The sequence below is a fragment of the Anabrus simplex genome, chromosome 7 (assembly GCF_040414725.1).
Source record: "Anabrus simplex isolate iqAnaSimp1 chromosome 7, ASM4041472v1, whole genome shotgun sequence".
In the NCBI taxonomy this organism is placed as follows: Eukaryota; Metazoa; Arthropoda; class Insecta; order Orthoptera; family Tettigoniidae; genus Anabrus; species Anabrus simplex.
The window spans coordinates 83,104,250-83,124,933 of NC_090271.1; the positions used below are offsets into that span (position 1 = coordinate 83,104,250).

The window sequence follows — 20,684 nt, forward strand, 5'->3', positions numbered from 1 at the left end:
CCTGAAGGATAACGAGGAGGTCCTTCTGTTAGGTGAAGTGAACTCTAAAATATGGTCAACCATCTTGTGGAGTACCGCAAACCCAGTACCAAACTGTGAGAGTGTCTTGATAACTCTTTCACCAGGTTTCCCCTTGAAGATTCTGTTCACTCCGGACTCTATTGTGTCCTCATCGGTAAACCGGGTCTTGCAGTGCTGCTATCATAATCTTGTACTTTTCCAGCATGTCAAGCGTTTGTTTGAGCTTACCTACTTTCAGTTGGTAGAAGTATTCAGTCAGCAGTATGTAAAGATTGTTGGTTACAAGGATGATATCGAGATAGAGGAGGAGACTAAGGCCAAAGAAGTAATAAAATTTCCATATGATAACAATGACATTTACAATAAGATACAAAAGTTGAAAACTAGAAAAGCGGCTGGAATTGATCAGATTTCTGGGGATACACTAAAGACAATGGGTTGGGATATAGTACCATATCTGAAGTACTTATTTGATTATTGTTTGGTCAGAGGAGCTATACCAGATGAATGGAGAGTTGCTATAGTAGCCCCTGTGTATAAAGAAAAGGGTGATAGACATAAAGCTGAAAATTACAGGGCAGTAAGTTTGACATGCATTGTATGTAAGCTTTGGGAAGGCATTCTTTCCGATTATATTAGACATGTTCGTGAAATTAATAACTGGTTCGATAGAAGGCAATTCGGTTTTAGGAAAGGTTATTCCACTGAAGCTCTTGTAGGATTTCAGCAAGATATAGCAGATATCTTGGATTCTGGAGGTCAAATGGACTGTATCACGATTGACCTGTCTAAAGCATTTGATAGGGTGGATCATGGGAGACTACTGGCAAAAATGAGTGCAATTGGACTAGACAAAAGAGTGACTGAATGGGTTGCTATATTTCTAGAAAATAGATCTCAGAGAATTAGAGTAGGTGAAGCTTTATCTGACCCTGTAATAATTAACAGGGGAATTCCTCAAGGCAGTATTATCGGACCGTTATGTTTTCTTATATTTATAAATGATATGAGTAAAGGAGTGGAATCGAAGGTAAGGCTTTTTGCGGATGATGTTATTCTCTATAGAGTGATAAATAAGTTACAAGATTGTGAGCAACTGCAACGTGACCTTGAAAATGTTGTGAGATGGACAGCAGGCAATGGTATGTTGATAAACGGGGTTAAAAGTCAGGTTGTGAGTTTCACAAATAGGAAAAGTCCTCTCAGTTTTAATTACTGCGTTGATGGGGTGAAAGTTCCTTTTGGGGATCATTGTAAGTATCTAGGTGTTAATATAAGGAAAGATCTTCATTGGGGTAATCACATAAATGGGATTGTAAATAAAGGGTACAGATCTCTGCACATGGTTATAAGGGTGTTTAGGGGTTGTTGATATTGAAAAGGCATATGACAGTGTCCCTAGGACGAAAGTTTGGGACAGTCTGGTGCAAAAAGGAATTGGACAGGGATTAATAAAAATGATCATGGCATTGTATAAGGAATGTTGTAGTTGCGTGCAAACACAAGTTGGCAGGACAAGTTGGTTCAAAATAACTAGTGGGCTGAGACAGGGAAGTGTTCTATCACCAATCCTGTTTACAATAGTAATAGATGACATCATGAGAACAGCAAAAGCAGCATATGGAGGAAGAGAAATGAACATGATGTTATTTGCAGATCATATTGTGATTTGGGGAGAAGACGACAGGAAGGTTCAAGAACAGTTGAATGTGGAGAAAGGGAAGATTGAAGAATGTGGATTGAAAATAAGTGTAGAAAAGAGTAAAACTCTTGTTATGACTAGAGGGGAGAAAGAAGGGAAAGGTCAGATTAGACTTGCAGACAAGCCCCTGGAAGTAGTGGAAACGTTTAAATACCTTGGGAGTGAATTAATGGAGAATGCTCGACTGGATGCTGAGATTAGTAAAAGATTAGTAAAAGATTAGTAAAAGATTAGTAAAAGATTAGTAAAAGGATTCAAGCTGGAAGTTGTTTCTATCATAGTGTAAGAAACATGTTATGGGACGAAGATGTGCCAATGGAAGCAAAGGATACTATGTACAAGATGTATTACGTACCCATAACAACTTACGGAGCAGAAACTTGGACAATGACAAAGAAGGATGAGAGTCGAATACAGGCAGCCGAAATGAAATTCTTGAGGAGTATGATACAGAAGAGTAGAAGAGACAAAATAAGGAATGAGAAAATCCGGGAAGAAATTGGAGTGGAAAAAATGAATGATAGAATAGAGAAGAGCTGACTAAGATGGTTTGTGCACATAAAGCGAATGAGCGACGAAAGAATGCCAAAAAAGGTGATGGAAATCCAAATCCAAGGAAGGAGAGGCCGTGGACGACCACGATTGAGATGGAAGGATACCATCCAACGCAGCATTATAGAAAGGAACCTGGACTGGGACACAGTGTTGGAGGAGGAGTGGTGGAAAGATCGAAGAAAGTGGAGAGGAACCATATTTGCCCCTACCCGGCTACAGCTGGATAAAGGGAAATGATGATGATGATGATGATGAGTAAGGATGTAAAGGAGAGTGCGTATAAGTCTCTGGTAAGACCCCAACTAGAGTATGGTTCCATGTATGGGACCCTCACCAGGATTACCTGATTCAAGAACTGGAAAAAATCCAAAGAAAAGCAGCTCGATTTGTTCTGGGTGATTTCCGACAAAAGAGTAGCGTTACAAAAATGTTGCAATGTTTGGGTTGGGAAGAATTGAGAGAAAGAAGAAGAGCTGCTCGACTAAGTGGTATATTCTGAGCTGTCAGCGGAGAGATGGCGTGGAATGACATTAGTAGACGAATAAGTTTGAATTGCGTTTATAAAAGTAGGAAAGATCACAATATGAAGATAAAGTTGGAATTCAAGAGGACAAACTGGGGCAAATATTCATTTATAGGAAGGGGAGTTAGGGATTGGAATAACTTACCAAGGGAGATGTTCAATAAATTTCCAATTTCTTTGAAATCATTTAGGAAAAGGCTAGGAAAGCAACAGATAGGGAATCTGCCACCTGGGCGACTGCCCTAAATGCAGATCAGTTGATTGATTGATCATTCATATTAATAACTTGCAGTAAATTTTCCAATAGCCATTGCGAGATGACCAGAGTCAGCAGGCTAATTTCAGCCCATTTCCAGGAAAAGTACGTCATCTAGGTTACGAGAGACCTTACCCTCTCTACCTCATGAAGAGACAGTTGATACATTATAAACGCCCACTTTTCAAACTTCGCTACCTGACGCTTTATTTCAGCGGGAAAGTTCAGCCTATGTAAATGAACGTAATGAAGCAACGTGATGGATTCACAGCAATACATAGGAGAAGGGATGAGACCTCGAATCTTACTGGACCATGTGATATGGCTGATGGAAGGAAACTTTTGAACGGATATACTTCGAAGACAAGAGCTGGAGAGGACATTCTTAAGTTCACTCTTGGAAGACACTCTTACTACGATTCTACGTCTGCACATCGGAGAAGATTTTAACTTAGTTCACTTCGCATCTGAGTATATACTACTCAAAAGTTACTCTCATTGGGACTTGTTATCTCAATGATGAGAGTTAGTCAACGGGAGACCGGTTTTGACTAGTATAGGGGAGGAGAGCTTTTATTATGAGTTTAGTTATGCTACTGTTCCGTAATACGGAAGAATAAAAGTGTATTCTCTCCATGAGCATAACCCATGGTGGTTTTGCACTTAAAAGTAAGACTCATTACAACTTTATGTAAGGAGTAAAGTAGGAAGTGTTAAAGGCAGGAAAAGCATAAGTAGGACTGGAATCCAACAACAGATGAGGCAACCGGTAAGAGAGATCCACCCATCATCAGCTTCTAGACAACAGAGTCTACATATGGTGAGCTTATGGCATAAGTTACTGCAAGTCTTCGAGCAACAGTTCATTTTCTTAGAGTTAATTTCATTCAATTTTTCTTTTGCTTCCGTAAGTTCAGATTTCGTTAATACGCCGTTACGTCACGTTTTTCATCCTAATAAATAGCTGTTTTAATTTGTATGTTCTGAAATTATTATTAATGATCCTTAAATTCCAAGTTAGTGTACTTAATGATTTGTGTCACATCACGCTACCCCTGGGAGTTTTTTGAGTCTCATTACGTATTATTATTATTATTAATTATCAACTTTACTGGGCGAGTTGGCCGTGCGTGTAGAGGCGCGCGGCTGTGAGCTTGCATCCGGGAGATAGTAGGTTCGAATCCCACTATCGGCAGCCCTGAAAATGGTTTTCCGTGGTTTCCCATTTTCACACCAGGCAAATGCTTGGGCTGTACCCTAATTAAGGCCATGGCCGCTTCCTTCCAACTCCTACGCCTTTCCTATCCCATCGTCGCCATAAGACCTATCAGTGTCGGTGCGACGTAAAGCCCCTAGCAAAAAAAAAAAAAAAATCAACTTTCATTTTCAAGCCATAAGCTTGAAGGCTGGCGCCCATGGGATATTGTTTATAGAGAAACAATGAGATGTCATTTATTTATTTTAATATTAAAGTGACCCGCCACGTTATAATTTTGTCAAACATCTGTGGGCCGAGTGGGTACGTCACAATGGTACTGCCTATAAGTCTTAAGACCTTCCTTTCTAACACATTTATTTTTAACTACCACAAAAACAGCTTCGTGATCACTAATACCATCTATTACTTCGGTTCTCTATAGAACTCATCTGGTTTTACCAGCACCACAACCAGAATACTGTTCCCTCTAATTGGTTCCATCACTTTCTGAATCAGTCCTTCCCATATTAACTTATTAGCCATTTGTTGGTCATGCTTCCTGTCGTTTGCATTACTTTCCCATTTGACATTTGGTAAATTGAGATCACCTGCTACAATCACATTCCTTTCTATATCGTTTCCCATATAGCTGATTATCCTATCAAATAATTCTCAATCAGCGTCAGCACTATCCTTTGCTGGTCTGTACACTCCAAAGACATCAAGTTGCATATTATCTTTAGAAACGAGCCTTACACCTAGAATTTCATGTTTGTCATTTTTAACTTTTTCGTAGTTTCCAAATTCTTCTTTCAGCAGAATGAATACTTCCCCTCCAACCATTCCTATACTATCTCTACGATACACCCTCCACTTCCGTGAGAAAATTATATCATTTCTCAGCCATGACTCAACTTCTATTACAATATCTGGTAAGTATATATCTATTAAATTACTTAATTCTATTCCTTTCTTTACAATACTTCTACAGTTCAACACTAACATTTTAATGTCATCCCTACTTGACTTCCAGATGCTTGTACACTTTTCAACGCTCTATAGACCACCCCATTTCCCTGAATGTACCTTCCTATAACCCTTCTAAACAAATATCCTAACTTATACATACCACTGCGGTTTAAGTGAAGGCCATCTGAGAGCAAATCCCTATCTCCTACCCAGCCACTAGATCTAAAAATCTCACTCCCAGTTTCCCACATACCCACTCTAACTCCATAGTCTCATTTAAATCCCCAATCATCACCTTCCAGTCGTTATTCCTCCTACACAGTATTCCGCTGATAACAATCTCCGCTTCCTTAAACTTCTCCCGTGCTGCATTTACCAGATCTCACACATTCCCAACTATGTTGGTACTTATACCTGCTTGCCTTATGATGTTGGTTCCAACGTGAAACACTACTACCTTCTCCTTTCCCTCCTCCTTCTCTTTTACTTTCCTCAACATCTGCCTCAACCTAATTCCTGGATAACACTCTACTCTGGTTCCCTTTCCTCCAAACACTTTCCCCACGTGTCTAACAACGGAATCCCCCATGACCAGAGCCTCAACCCTACCCACCTCATTTGATCCCCTCCCCTCCTGGTCAGCCCTATCTTTCCTGACAGCTGCAGAAGCTACTTCCTCCTTCCTTTTCTCCCTCCCATGACCCTGTTCCACCTGTATTTTCCTATCCTCTACTCCATATTTCCCTTTCCTACCTCTTCCCTTCCTCCTATTTCTACACTTCTTAGCAACAGTTCTCTGTTCCTCATCTTACCTCTGTTGTTCTACCTGCAGTGACTCGTACCGATTTCTGACAGACACCTGTCATGAATTCTGATCCTGAATAGAGCCCTTAGTCTGCAATCTCCTTCCCCTTAAAAAATTCCCATCCCTCTTTTACACCTACTGTATCCTGTACATTGTTTGAGGGAGGCCTACCGTCCTTCCTGTCTTCTGAGAGAATCCGAAATATCTCCCTCAAACTCTCCAGCTCCGCCGTCATATTCCTATGCCCGGCCACATCCACAGTTCCTACGCCTGCACTCCTTAGCCGTTCTTTATGGAAAAATGAAAAGAAAAGGAAAAATAAAATAACTTATTCTGTGCAAAAAAAATGAAAGGAAAGAAACATTGTCTAGGATAGTACACAAGGATCACACGACAATAAGGTAATTAATATACTGCTACACTACAATACCACTTAGTTGTACAATATTTTTTCCCCCAACACCGTAACAGGATAAAAACTGCCATTAACTTCCAAATACCAAAAGGAATACACAAGAATTACACAATTCTAAACTGCAGATAAGGCTATCCTAATTACTATAACAGAATTCTAGTAAAAGGGTCTCTATTAGAATTCTGTTGTAGTAATTAGGATACACCAAGTTCCATGAAAATTCCTACATCCATTTTCCTGTGATGCTGTAACAGACAGATCAAAATTAAACTGAACCTGACACAGGTTATTTGTCCTGTCTGGTATGAAAGCTAATTTTCAGGTTAATATTTTAAAATGTACAGACAGATAAGACGATTTTATATATATGATAATATGATAACTTACTACCACTGAACAAATTCTCTCAAAAAGTATTGACTAGCTTATGATTCTACACTTACTTTAACATTAAATAGTCAATGCTGATAAGTATGGTTCTTATTTTTCCTTCTCTGGCACGAGTAAACGAAAGCAAAGCTGTTACCTAGTTGCTTATACATAATACCAATTTTTGATAGAGCTCCACTTCACTGGTCCGAACAGACTTGGCTAACAGGGACATTCCACTGGTCTATATCATCAGGGGTGCAAAGAAAAGAGCCTCCCTTTCAATTGAGAGGGGAGGGAAGACTGCATACATAGTCAATTCATGTGTCACAGTTCACAGTCACACTTCTCAGTATTGAAATCAGGAGTAATATCATATACAGTTGAACCTGACTTATACGTATATCAAGGGGAAGAGAAAAAACTACTTGTAACTCAGAATTACTTAGAAATCAGACTTGCACAATACATCGCATATTTACTGAAAAACAAATGGAATAGACCTACATGTGTAAATCCTTGCAAATAATAAAGCATTAAGATAGAAAATATTATTTTGAACTTTGTCCAGCCTTAAAGAAATCAGATAGTTTGGCTTGTTTCACTTTTCTCGCATTCGGAGTATAAACCTCCTTTTGCAAACTTAGCAAGGAATTCAAAGCATTTTCACTACAATTTTTCACACTGATGTAACGCCTACACACATTGATAGTACTTAAAACTTCACTCAGTTCAGGTGTTTCAAGATTCAAGTCATTATCTCCATCACTGTCACTATCGCTTGTAGCTGGTCCATCACCATTGCGTTGTTGGCATACATCAGCAATAATGTCTTCATCCGGTAGTTCTCCACATACAGCCAGATTATCATCGAAATGCAGAAAAGTATCTAATTCTACACCCTCCGGTAGCGTTACCTCATTACCAGACAAAACTTCGTCCCCATAATCATCATTAGAGGCAGCCTTTTCTAGTAAGACACCAGCTTTGTGGAAACAGTTGCTGATTGTGGAGGATGACACCTGCTTCCAGGCAGCTGAAATAAAGTCCATGGCTTGTAGCAAGTTAATGGAGAGAAGTTCATTTCCTGCATCACTCAGTGTTATAAAATGTTGAACCAACATTTTTCTATAAGCATTTTGAAATTTGCAATGATGTCCAAATCAAGCGGTTCCAGAACACTGGTACAGTTAGGAGGGAAAAATTATACTCGGACATTCTCCAGAACGATTTGAGCTGGATGTCCTGTACATTGATCCATAAGAAGAAGGATTGTCTTGTTTCTTTTTCATTTTAATGTCCATTTTTCAACCACTGTTCCATTATAAACATAGTCATCCATGAATTCCTGTTGGATTCATATTCCGTAGGTTTTGTTTTCGCACCCTTAAAACACCTCAGATTCTTCGATTTTTCTATCACAAGTGGAGGAAGTTTGGCAGATCCGTCTGCATTGGTGGCGAGAAGTACTGTTACACAAACTTTTCTTCCCTCCATGGCATGAGTCACCTTTTTCAGCTAATGTTTTATTAGGAAGGAGATTGTAGAATAGGCCAGTCTCATCACAATTGTATATGTTTGAAGGCTGATAATCGCTTACGATACCCGACAGAACCTCTTCTTTGCAGTGCTGCACCGTGACGTCACCCACAGCTTTTGAGTCACTGCAATTGCTCTCCCCGTGATTCCATGACTATCTTTAAGTCCTTGCAACCATCCTGATGAAGCCTTGAAATGAGCAATGATACTCATCATTTTAGCTAAACCTATCGCCTTTGCCTTCAGCATGCCGCCATTAATTGGTAGAGCTGCAGCCCGCTTTTGCTGGAAGCATGTGAAAACTGCTTTCTCCAAACCTACGAACCTTCCTTCTTGCTGACGGCTGCACTTTGTTGATTTTCAACCCAGTTTTAAGAACTCATCCAAAATAGTGTTTCTTCTACTGATGACTGTACACAGCGTGGTAGGCCTATAAGCAATCCCTAAGTCTGAAGCAATTTCAGTTTTCGTTTTGTGTGGATTAGCGTCCACTTCTCGTATAAATTTTACTTTTTCATCTAGAGCATAACATTTCCTTTCTCTGTCCTCCATGGCTAATCAAAAGCAACTCAATGACAAACCTACTGTTCAACAGTGAACACCAGATACCGGCACCATGGACATTTTACTTCTCTGTTGTTCCCATGAAAGAAATTCTCATATTCAAACAAATTTACTGCAAATTTACTGCACCAAAACCGCCCACTTTGCTTGTAATTTATCTTAATCTCTGGCGGCATTGTGAAGGTCAAAAACAACGAAGGCAGAGGAGCGAGAGAGAGAGAGTGAAGGGGACTTGCTCGGTTGGCCTTTGTTAAGCCTCCAGTATGTTAGGGTCAACAATGTCACTCGGCGAAACTCTTTGTGTTCTGTTTCAGCACCGAATCCGACCGCTCTACTTCTGCCTACGCCGACACAGAGGAAATTTCGTAAATACAGTAGTTTCTTTTAAAAAAGCACGTGCTCATTACAATTACGCAAAACCCAGTTATATTTCACTGACACTTAATACGTATAACAGCGAATTACATGTAAACGGATTATATATAAATAAGGTTTAATTAACACGCTTTACAATTACATTTTGATGGAACCTATAGAAAATTACGTACAAGTACGAATTACGCAGAATGGAGTTACGTATAAAGCAGGTTCAACTGTATTATAAATTCACTGAGTGAGTGAGTTGTGTGGTACGGCCAAAGTAGTTGCAAGATAGGTTCGAACTTCACCATCAGCAGTCCTCGTAGAAATGGGTTCCTGACTCCCAACATTCAACTGGGCGGTGATCTAACTCATAGTAGCCTGTCGAGCACCTAGTATGGTTCTGTGGAGGCGACATGATGTCTGTTCATTTAAACACCTGTGGTCTTCCCGTGCAGCGGTTTGCATGAGTGTTAAAATTCTCTCTGCGATATTGAAGATCCACCCTCGATACTGTTCACCTCGGAAACCTGAATTTGCGTGTAATCTCCGCAATGCTATGACCCGTGTGCTGATGATCATCCCACGTTCAAAGTCTGTTAACTCACGACGTGTTGCCATCTTCACGACACTGGTGTCTGTGACAGACTGCTCAGCTATGCCGCAGCTAGCTGCAATGCTATGCTATGTATAGATGTCAACAAATACATACTCAATCAAGAACATCACCAGTTTCAAATGACAACAAAAGTTCAAACTTCGTAAAGACTAACGTTTAACCTGTCACATGTTACAATCAACAAGATGATGAAATCGTAGAATTTCACAGACTCTTATCCTCAAAGGATAACATAAACTTTTAGCCCGATCTCATGTTTTAAATTTTAATATCTACGACCTGATCATAAGTTCTTAAGATTGAATCACAAGACATTCTTCAAGATTTTAGACATATCAAATGTTTGTAAGTATTTGAGACCAAATCTATTCAAGCATAATTTTAAATGAATGTATTTTTATCAACTTTTCCACTATTAAGTTCTAGTTAATAAACCACACTACCAATGATTCTGCCTTCTATGATATTAGTAAAATAAGTTTAATATTGTAAAATGTACAAATAGTTTTTACGTAATTAGTTGTAAACATAAACCAGTCTTTGAGATTCTAGATTGGCTGATGATGCTCTATAAGGGAGCGAAACATGTTCTGCTTATAACTTTATAATAATGGTGAAACTCTAAATGTAATAAAATTTTAATGTATTGAATAGGTGGTTTATAATAAAACATTGTTTACTGTAATTAAACCATCAACAAGGTCGATAACAATTTTCAGAGATCTGGAGTTTATGAGTTATGTGGGACAGACAGGTTGCAATTTTTCCATCAGATATAAGGAACATATTAACGTGTCGAGATATGGCAGATTCTCGGCAATGGGTGCTTATATGGTGGATAATAATCATACATTTACAGATATAAAGCATGACCTTCAAACTCTCCAACTAAGCAACAAAGGCAATCTACTGAATATTTTTGAAAATATCGTTATAAATACTGATAAAAAATGTAACCCAGCACATAATCTGAATGAAATCTTGGAGGTAGTTAATATACTTGCCCGCTGCCATTTTTTGATGGATACAGTACTTTTGTATCCATCTCTTGGCACAGGCCAGAGTAAAGTGTAGCTTTCACCGAAGTCCCCGTCTCATCCATGGCTGTGACAATATGGAAGATGCTGGGGTATGGGTGGTGCTGAGTAATGGCATTCAGAGCACGACTAGTGCATCTGAATGTTATGAAAGGTGTTGCTCATAAGGTCAGTCGTGCTGCAATAGCACTTTCTGACCCAGTGAGGAAAGCAATGGCAAACTACCTCACTCCTCGTCTTGCCTAGTACGCCTCATTTTGGTGCTACCATTGGTTTTTGCGGTTTCCTGATAACCGCATAACCTTTGGTGGTGCTATTTGAGAATCCATCCAGCCTCTGGGCTGATGACCTAACAGACAGACAGACACATGAGGCCCTAAGTAAAACATTACAACCTCACACCTCTCCTCCTGCTTCAAACTCATCACAACCCCTCCTCCAAGTCAATTCTCAACGACCTTCTATCACAACACTCAGTTAGCTCCATCACAATGTGAATTGGATGGCACAGGATGAGCGAGGAGGTGAGTGACCAGATGGGCACACACTTAATTCTTCACATTTTACTTATTCATTTTGTTCATTTCCATTCTTCTCTTTTAGGACCCTATTGTCAACAACGTCAGTTACGATCAACTTGTGCAATTCAACAAAAGTTTGCCTGTCTTTGACTCGTTGCATGAAGCTATTTTAAATGTGGCATTAACTTGTACAGTCTATGTATACAATTAATAATGTGTGCAATAATTTTTATAATGTTGTGTTATCAACATCACCACAATGAATTAATTTTATAAAGCTACTTATGTTGCATTAAATCTGTGCATTCCACAGACACAGTGATACCTTAACCTGTGCAACATTTGGACATTGTGATTTACATCATATTCATGTTCGTATCAGTTTTAAGACTTTCTCAATACATTAGCAAAGGTTTTATCAACAAATACCAACACATCGTGTTGTAACAAAATTGTTCTATGTCCTTACTATATTTTTAATGATTCTTATTTGTGAATGAAGATGTCTCGAAAGCGGGACGAAACATGTCTCATTAATATACTTAAATGAGTCTTAACAATAAAGACTGTTCACAGTATTGTAAAGGTGGAACATTTTATGTTAGGATTTCACAAGTTAACCCTTAACAAATGTCAGCAATTTCAAATATTTAAGGATCACCCTCCAAACTACAACGAAGTCTTTTAGATATCCCATTTAGGAAAGAACAGTAATGATGCTTTTTGACTTCGCTATCTCCCAGATAGTAACTTACAGACTGGAGCTAATTTAGGAAAAGCTACAGCTCAGGGATTTTGAGAAAATCAAAAGTGTCATCAAAGACAGGAAGACAACTTATTTAGGCCATGTTCTACAAGGTACAAGGCAAGATAGAAGGCAAGTGAGGAGCTGATAAATCACCGATGTTATGACCCAAAATCATCAAAACTGGACTTGCATCAGCAACACTGAACAATTCTTCAAGTTGGCTAAAGAAATAGAGAAATAAAGAGACTAAGAAGGAGGTGCAGACTGGAAAGAAATAGAGTTAGAAATGGCTGTGGAAGTAAGGAGAAATTGAAGGAACTTACTAGAAAATTGAATCTAGCAAAGAAGGCAGCTAAGGATAACATGATGGCAAGCATAATTAGCAGTCATACAAATTCATTTATAGGAAGGGGAGTTAGGGATTGGAATAACTTACCAAGAGAGACGTTCAATAAATTTCCAATTTCTTTGAAATCATTTAGGAAATTGCTAGGAAAACAACAGATAAGGAATCTGCCACCTGGGCGACTGCCATAAATGCAGATCAATATTGATTGATTGAAAGGGGTGCATTCTCCAGGGTGATAGTCAATGTCTGGGAGCAGGGATATGGCACTTGAAGAAGCAGAAAAAGATGATGATGTCAAAGATCACTTTATTAAATATACTCAGAGAGTTGGAAAAATAGCACCATTAAGGATCCTCCCCTGCGAACGATGTGACTTTGCCGCGGTGGGGAGGCTTGCGTGTCCCAATGAAGCAGATAGCCGGAACTGCAGGTGCAACCATATCAGATGGTTATCTGTCGAGAGACCAGACTAAGGAATGGTTCATCGAAAGACGGGTAGCAGCATTTTGGAAGTTGCAATGGCGTCAATCTAGATGATTGACTTATATGGCCTTTTAATAATACTCAACATGGCTTAGCTGTGTTGATACTGCTACACAGCTGAAAGCAACGGGAAACTACAGCCATAACTAACTCTTGAGGACATGCAGTTCTCACTGTATGAATGATGTACTGATGATGGCTTCCTCCTGGGTAAAATAGTCCCCACATCAGGAAGATGGATTCTGACATTCTGCGAGTCGGAGCGTGGAATGTTAGAAGTTTGAATCGTTGTGGTAGATTAGAGAATCTGAAAAGGGAAATGGATAGACTAAAGGTAGATGTAGTTGGGAATAAGTGAAGTACGTTGGCAGGAAGAGCAGGATTTTTGGTCAGGCGACTACAGAACTATCAACACAAAATCAAACAGGGGAAATGCAGGAGTTGGTTTAATAATGAACAGGGCAGCAGATAAGCTATTACAACCAGCATAGTGAAAGGATTATTGTTGTCAAGATAGACACCAAACTAATGACCACCACAATAGTGCAGGTCTATATGCCTACTAGTTCAGCAGATGATAAAGAAGTCGAAAGAATATATCAAGAGATGGAAGATTTAATACAATACGTAAAAGGTGATAAGAATTGAATTGTGATGGGAGACTGGAATGCAGTGGTAGGCCAAGGAAAAGAAAGTAATACAGTAGGAGTATTCAGAATGCGACAAAGGAATGAAAGAAGAAGTCATCTGCTTGAATTCTGCACCGATCATGATTTAGTCCTTGCTAATACTTGGTTCAAACACCACAAACGACGGCTGGAGCTGGAGACACTGGAAGGTATCAAATAGACTACATTATGATTAGGCAGAGATTTAGAAACCGAGTGTTGGATTGCAAAACTTTCCCAGGAGCAGACGTGGACTCTGACTACAACTTGTTGGTCATGAAATGCCATCTGAAGTTGAAGAAATTGAAGAAAGGAATGTAAGGAGATGGGATCTAGAGATGTTGAAAGAAAAGAGCGTGAGGGATTGTTTCAAGGCACATGTTGCACAAGGACTAAGTGAAAAAGCTGAACGAAACACAATAGAGGAAGAATGGACAGTCATGAAGAATGAGGTCTCTAGGGCTGCTGAAGAAATGCTAGGAAAAAAGGAGAGATCAACTAAGAATCAATGGATAACTCAGGAGATACTGAACCTGACTGATGATTGACGAAAGTACAAGAATGCAAAAAATGAAGAGCAGAAAAGAATACAGACGATTAAAGAATGAAGTGGATAGAAAGTGCGGGACAGCTAAGGAAGAATGGCTGAAGGGGAAGTGTATGGATGTTGAAGGCTGTATGGTTGTAGGAAAGATGCTCATACAGGAAAATCCAGGAAACCTGTGGAGAAAGGAAACTAGGTGTATGACTATTAAGAGATCTGACGGGAAATCACTTCTAGGGAAAGAAAACAAGGCAGAAAGATGGCAGGAACATATCCAACAGTTGTACAAAGGTAAAGACGTAGATGATATGATTCTGGAATAAGAAGATGCTGTTGATGCTGATGAAACGGGTGACCCAATTTTGAGGTCAGAATTCGACAGAGCTTTGGGAGACCTAAATAGGAACAAGGCACCTGGAATTGATGACATTCCCTCTGAATTACTGACTGCCTAAGGAGAAACCAGCATGGCGAGGTTATTCTATTTAGCGTGTAAGATGTATGAGACAGGAGAAGTGCCATCTGATTTTCAGCAGAATGTTATTATACCTATTAACAAGAAAGCCGGTGCTGACAAGTGTGAAAACTACCGCACCATTAGTTTAGTATCTCATGCCTGCAAAATTTTAACATGTATTATTTACAGAAGAATATCCGCCTCCGTAGTGTAACAGTTAGTGTTATTAGCTGCCGTCCTTGGGGGCCCGGGTTCGATTCCCGGTACTGCCAGAAATTTAAGAATGGCAGGAGGGCTGGTATGTGGTTGAAACGGTACATGCAGCTCACCTCCATTGGGGGTGTGCCTGAAAAGAGCTGCACCACTTCAGGATGAGGACACGAGTTTACTTTTACAGAAGAATGGAAAGACAAGTTGAAAGTGAGTTGGGAAAAGATCAATTTGGCTTCAGAAGAAATGTAGAAAAACGTGAAGCAATCCTAGCTTTACGTCTGATTTTAGAGGATCGAATAAAGAAGGACAAGCCCACATACTTGGTGTTGGTAGATCTAGAAAAGGCAGTTGATAATGTTGTTTGGACCAAACTATTTGAGATTCTGAAGGTGATCGGGATCAAATGCCGAGAACGAAGAATTACTTACAATCTGTATAAAAATCAGTCTGCAGTGATAAGAATTGATGGCTTTGAAAAAGCAGCAGAAATCCAGACAGGAGTGAGGCAATTTTGCAGTCCCCCCACATCCTCTTTTGCAATGTTAACATAGAACAGGCAGTAAAGGAAATCAAAACCCTGAGATTTGCTGATGATATTGTCATTTTATCTGAGACTGTAGATGATCTGGAGAAATTGCTGAATGGTGTGGAGTACAAGATGAAAATAAGTAAGTCCAAAACAAAAGTAATGAAGTGCAGTCGAACAAAGACAGGTGATGCAGGATATATTAGATTGGGAAATGAAGTCTTAAAGGAAGCAGATGAAATTGTTACTCAGGTAGTAAAATAACTAGCGATGGCAGCAGTAAGGTAGACATAAAATGCAAACTAGCACAAGCAAGGAAAGCCTTTCTTCAGAAAAGAAATTTGCTCACTTCGAACACTGATATAAAGATTAAAAGGATGTTTTTGAAGACTTTTGTCTGGAGTGTGGCATTGTATGGAAGTGAAACATGGACAATAACTAGCTCAGAAAAAAAAAAAAGAGAATAAAAGCTTTTGAAATTTGGTGTTACAGAAGAATGCTGAAGGTGAGATGGATAGATTAAAACAAGAATGGAGAGATAGTGAATTGAATTGATGATAGGAGATCGATATGACTAAGTTTGTCCAGAAGATGAAATAGAATGATAGGACACATCTTAAGATACCCAGAACTTGTGCAGTTGGTTTTTGAGGGAAGTGTAGGTGGTAAGAATGGTAGGGGTAGATCAAGGTATGGATATGACAAGCAGATTAGAGTAGATGTAAGATGCAGCAGTTACGTAGAAATGAAAAGGTTAGCACAGGATAGGTTTGCATGGAGGGCTGCATCAAACCAGTCTATGGACTGATGACTCAAACAACAACAACATAAAAGTGATTTCTCCTTTAATAAATTTCATACAAGCTGCGTATTCCAGAACAGATAACACAGTCATACAGGTAAGAAGTAGGCCTAGAATTAGGAATTTTAGGTGCAAAATTTGGGTCAAAAAGGTGTTTTAAAATGTGTAAACTTAATATGTATATAGTCATTACAAACTGTACCAAAACCAATAACATTATATATTAGGACACTAATCACACATGTATTTAAAAGGCTGCTAAAAACAGTCCCAAAGCACAAATTTCTTTTTTTTTTTTTTTTTTTTTTTTTTTTTTTTTTTTTTTTTTTTACGATTTGCTTTACGTCACACTGACACAGATAGGTCTTATGGCGACGATGGTGACGGAAAGGGAAAGAAGTGAGAAGGAAGCGACCATGGCCTTAATTAAGGGACAGTCCATCATTTGCCTGGTGCGGAAATGGGAAATTGCAGCAAAATCCTTTTCGGAGCTGCCGATAGTGGGGATTAAACCTGAAAGCAGCCGATAGCTACATGACCCAAACCGTGCAGCCACCTGCTCAGTAACAATGCTTTTAAAGTCGCTCATCCAGAAACATGATTATTCTTTTTTTTTTCACATTTTGTTTGTAGTCAGTAATGTACATCCTTGTTTGTTGCAAAATCTTCAACATCACGGTTTATGGCTAAGCTCTGCTCCAGCTCAGCTTTTCAATACCCTCCAATGTTTCCTTCCCATCAATCAGAACAACCCACTCAATATCTTTCTCAGGACACTGTTCCCCCAATTTTGTAACACACAGTTGTCAGGGAAGAGTGACCAAGAACAGTAAAAAGTTGATCTTCCAATATTCCTGTTTGAGTGCTAGTTTTTCATCTTTTATCATAGATGAGGAAAATGGATAAGATAAACACTGCAGACTTTAAGTCAGTACCCCATCTAGTGAGCACTGAGGAAGGTGAAAGACAAAGTAGTTACTGTTATTAAAATATCACAAACACTGCAACTCAGAACAGACCTATCACTTTGAACATCTGCATTAAACTGTTTAACACCACCATGCATTTTCCCAGCAGTCATTTTCTGTTTTGACATGCTGAATATTGGCTACAAAGAAGAATGATAAAGACAAAGACACCATGCACTAACCAAAGTGTACTCTGGACTGAAAAGTGATGAACAGTTTAAATTAGTTCCCCACTCCAGCAGTCAGCGATACTGATTGGTTGGATTGCTAAATGGTCAATTTAACTTTACCTTCCCCCTTTTCTTCCTGTTCAAAAGCTTTTGCCTACCCGTAGTGCGACAAAGTCAAACTGATTTGTTGGCCTTTTGCCTAATGGAACTTCATCAAGCTTCACATTAATTTGAAAGCTTTTGCCTCACATCTGCTGAAGGAAAAGTAATTTTTTTTTTTAAACAATCTACTTTACGTTGCACTGACACAGACAGGTCTCATGGCGATGATAAGATAGGAAAGGGCTAGGAGAAGGACGGAAGGAAGGAAGCATCTATGGCCATAATTGATGTCCAACCCCAGCATTTTCCTGGTTGAAAATAGGAAACCAAACCATCTTCAGGGCTGCCAACAGTAGCGTTCGAACCCACTATCCCCTGCATTCAAGTTCGCAGCGGCGCACCCCTCACTGCAGGGCCAACTTGTTCAGTAAGCAAAAGTAATGTGATATACCACTCTGAAAACCATACATTCCAACAATAACATACAGAAAGTCCATTTACTTTTTAAATAGGGCAGAAAATTAGATTAACACACAGACGTTCTGTTCCCTTTGTTGGAATTTTTGGGAGTAAAACACCGCAAAGGAGCAAAAGCGTGAGGTGGTGGTGGTGGTGGTGAGGGGGAGGGGAAGTGCTAAAAGGTGCTGACATTGAATTAAGGTGCAAAAAACGTGCTGGCATTGAGAAAAGGTGCAAAAAGTTGCAACCAAAATACAGTTAAGATTGCTTATTTCGTTTTCCTTGTAAGATAGGGCAATTTGAATATTTTAATAGTAAAACAATTATTAAGATGCAGCACCTAAAATTCCTAGCTCTAGCAATAAGGCTATCTTCAGATGCATGAAGTTCAAGGGACTGTTGACCAAGATTATGCCGGTAAAATGAAACAGCAATGACTATTTTGATCGAAGGAAATGACGGACACTAATTTCCACTTTTATTTTCCACAACCGCGGCGACGGTGCGAAAGTTATACTATGACCCGAAGCACACCCATCTATCTACTGTCAAGTAGGCCATGCCCTAAAGATATTACCGGTAGGCACAAACAGTGCGCTCGTAGGGCAATTTTATTCTGGGAATACTGTGATTTACAAGTGGAAACAAGAAAGGATAGCCTGCTGAAAATAGCATACTTGTTCCTCTTTACATGAATTACACTCTCTGCAATTTTGTTCCTTTAATAATCGAAATTAAACTTTCTGGGAGACTATATCATGTTAACTTGATGATAAACTTCGTTATATCAAATAGCTTAATATGATAATAGTGGAAACTCTCCTCACTTAGCACGCAGAGCAGCGGCGACAGCAAGTAGTGCTGTCATCTAGCGGCTCGCAGGGAACACTAACATAACGCGCCATTCAAACACTACACATTTCGACTTCCAACCCAACGAAATACTGATTTTAAGACGTTTGCGTCGTTCTTGTAACATAATATAGGGAAGGAAAAAGGTGGATGCTGATCTGAATGAACCAGTGATAAGAATAAAACAAATGTATTATCAAATTAAAACATTAGATCGTCATGTTATGGCTAGGGCCTACAGTCTTCAAGAGCAAATCACACATGCAATATCTTTTTAAACTTGGTATTTTTACAGGCAATATTTTTCACTGTTGAATCATAGGTTATATTCACATGTGCCTTTATAAGGACTTTGAAATACTTGTCAGTCAGTAATTTTACACAGCTGTTACATAAGCCTACACTACATTCATTCAATGACAAAAACTGTCATTTAATTTTCTTCTAATCCCATCTTTGCTTTCTAACAAAAACTAAAAAGAAACTATCTTCAAATGTTCTTGATATTTTAGCATCTAACTTTCCCCCACAAATATTCGGAAACATAATTTTATAATTGTCATACTTTTTCATTTCTTTTCCCATGCTATAATCATTATCATCATCATCATCATCTGTTTACCCTCCAGGTTCGGTTTTTCCCTCGGACTCTACCGCCTCAAGGGCAGTGTCCTGGAGCTTTAGACTCGTGGTCGGGGGATACAACGGGGGAGTATGACCAGTACCTCGCCCAGGCGGCCTCACTCTGCTATGGTGAACAGGGGCCTTGTAGGGGGATGGGAAGATTGGAAGGGATAGGCAAGGATGAGGGAATGAAGCGGCCGTGGCCTTAAGTTAGGTACCATCCCGGCATTCGCCTGGAGGTGAAGTGGGAAACCACGGAAAACCACTTCGAGGATGGCTGAGGTGGGAATCGAACCCACCTCTACTCATTTGACCTCCCGAGGCTGAGTGGACCCCGTTCCAGCCCTCGTACCACTTTTCAAATTTCGTGGCAGAGCCGGGAATCGAACCCGGACCTCCGGGGGTGGCAGCTAATCACGCTAACCACTACACCACAGAGGCGGCTATCATTATCATAAGATGACAATACATCCCTACACTCAGCATGGAGAAATTTGCTACATGCCCAGCCCATGACATAATTGTCTGCATTTTTCCTGTATTATATCATAGTCATAATCAGTTACCTGATCACTTAACTCACACTGTCAAGTGACATTAGCATCAAACTTGCACTTCATCACATCATTATGAGTTAGTAGAAAGTCTGCAACATCAGATTCACAATTGCTGTCATCAGAGGCACAGATCAATTGATTTATCATAACATTCCTTATGGCACTGCGAAATTTTGTTGCATCTGGAGTTACATTGTTACCTCCTCTTGCTCTGATGATGGAAAAAATGTTTTCAATGCAGTTCTGTGTGAGCCTCCTTGTTAGCAAATAATGAAAACCATAATCACTATATAATTCAGACCACAATAGTTTCAGTGCAGAAATATTGTCCATCCAGCCCTGAATACAGAGGGGGTTGCCTTTGCGGTTATTCAAAACTTTGAGTTGTTTTAGACAATCACAAATTTCATCCAGCTTTTTCATATGCCCTGAGTCATTGTTTAAGGGTCTCCTGTACTCTTTGGGGCTACTGAGACTTCAAGAATTAAAAATATCAGACAAAATATCACACATTTCTATAAACTCTGCAGTGTTTGCAGCACTTGATTGCAAAGAATTGAATGACACATGAACTAGCATTCCAGAAGCTACAGAATGGCTGAGGACCCTGGTGGCTAAACATACCCTCATACCTTTCATCTAAATCTGTCCTTCTGCTCTTCACCCACTGAGTACACCTAAAAATCGATTACATTCATAGGTTTAATCA

The 20,684-nt window shown here is 39.4% G+C and overlaps 1 protein-coding gene across 2 annotated transcripts in view; it reads right to left on the reverse strand.

Annotated features, from left to right (window-relative positions):
* LOC136877276 (uncharacterized) overlaps positions 1 to 20,684 on the reverse strand; it is a 139,114-nt gene that overhangs the window by 83,790 nt on the left and 34,640 nt on the right. The gene's annotated exons all lie outside the window — the stretch shown is intronic.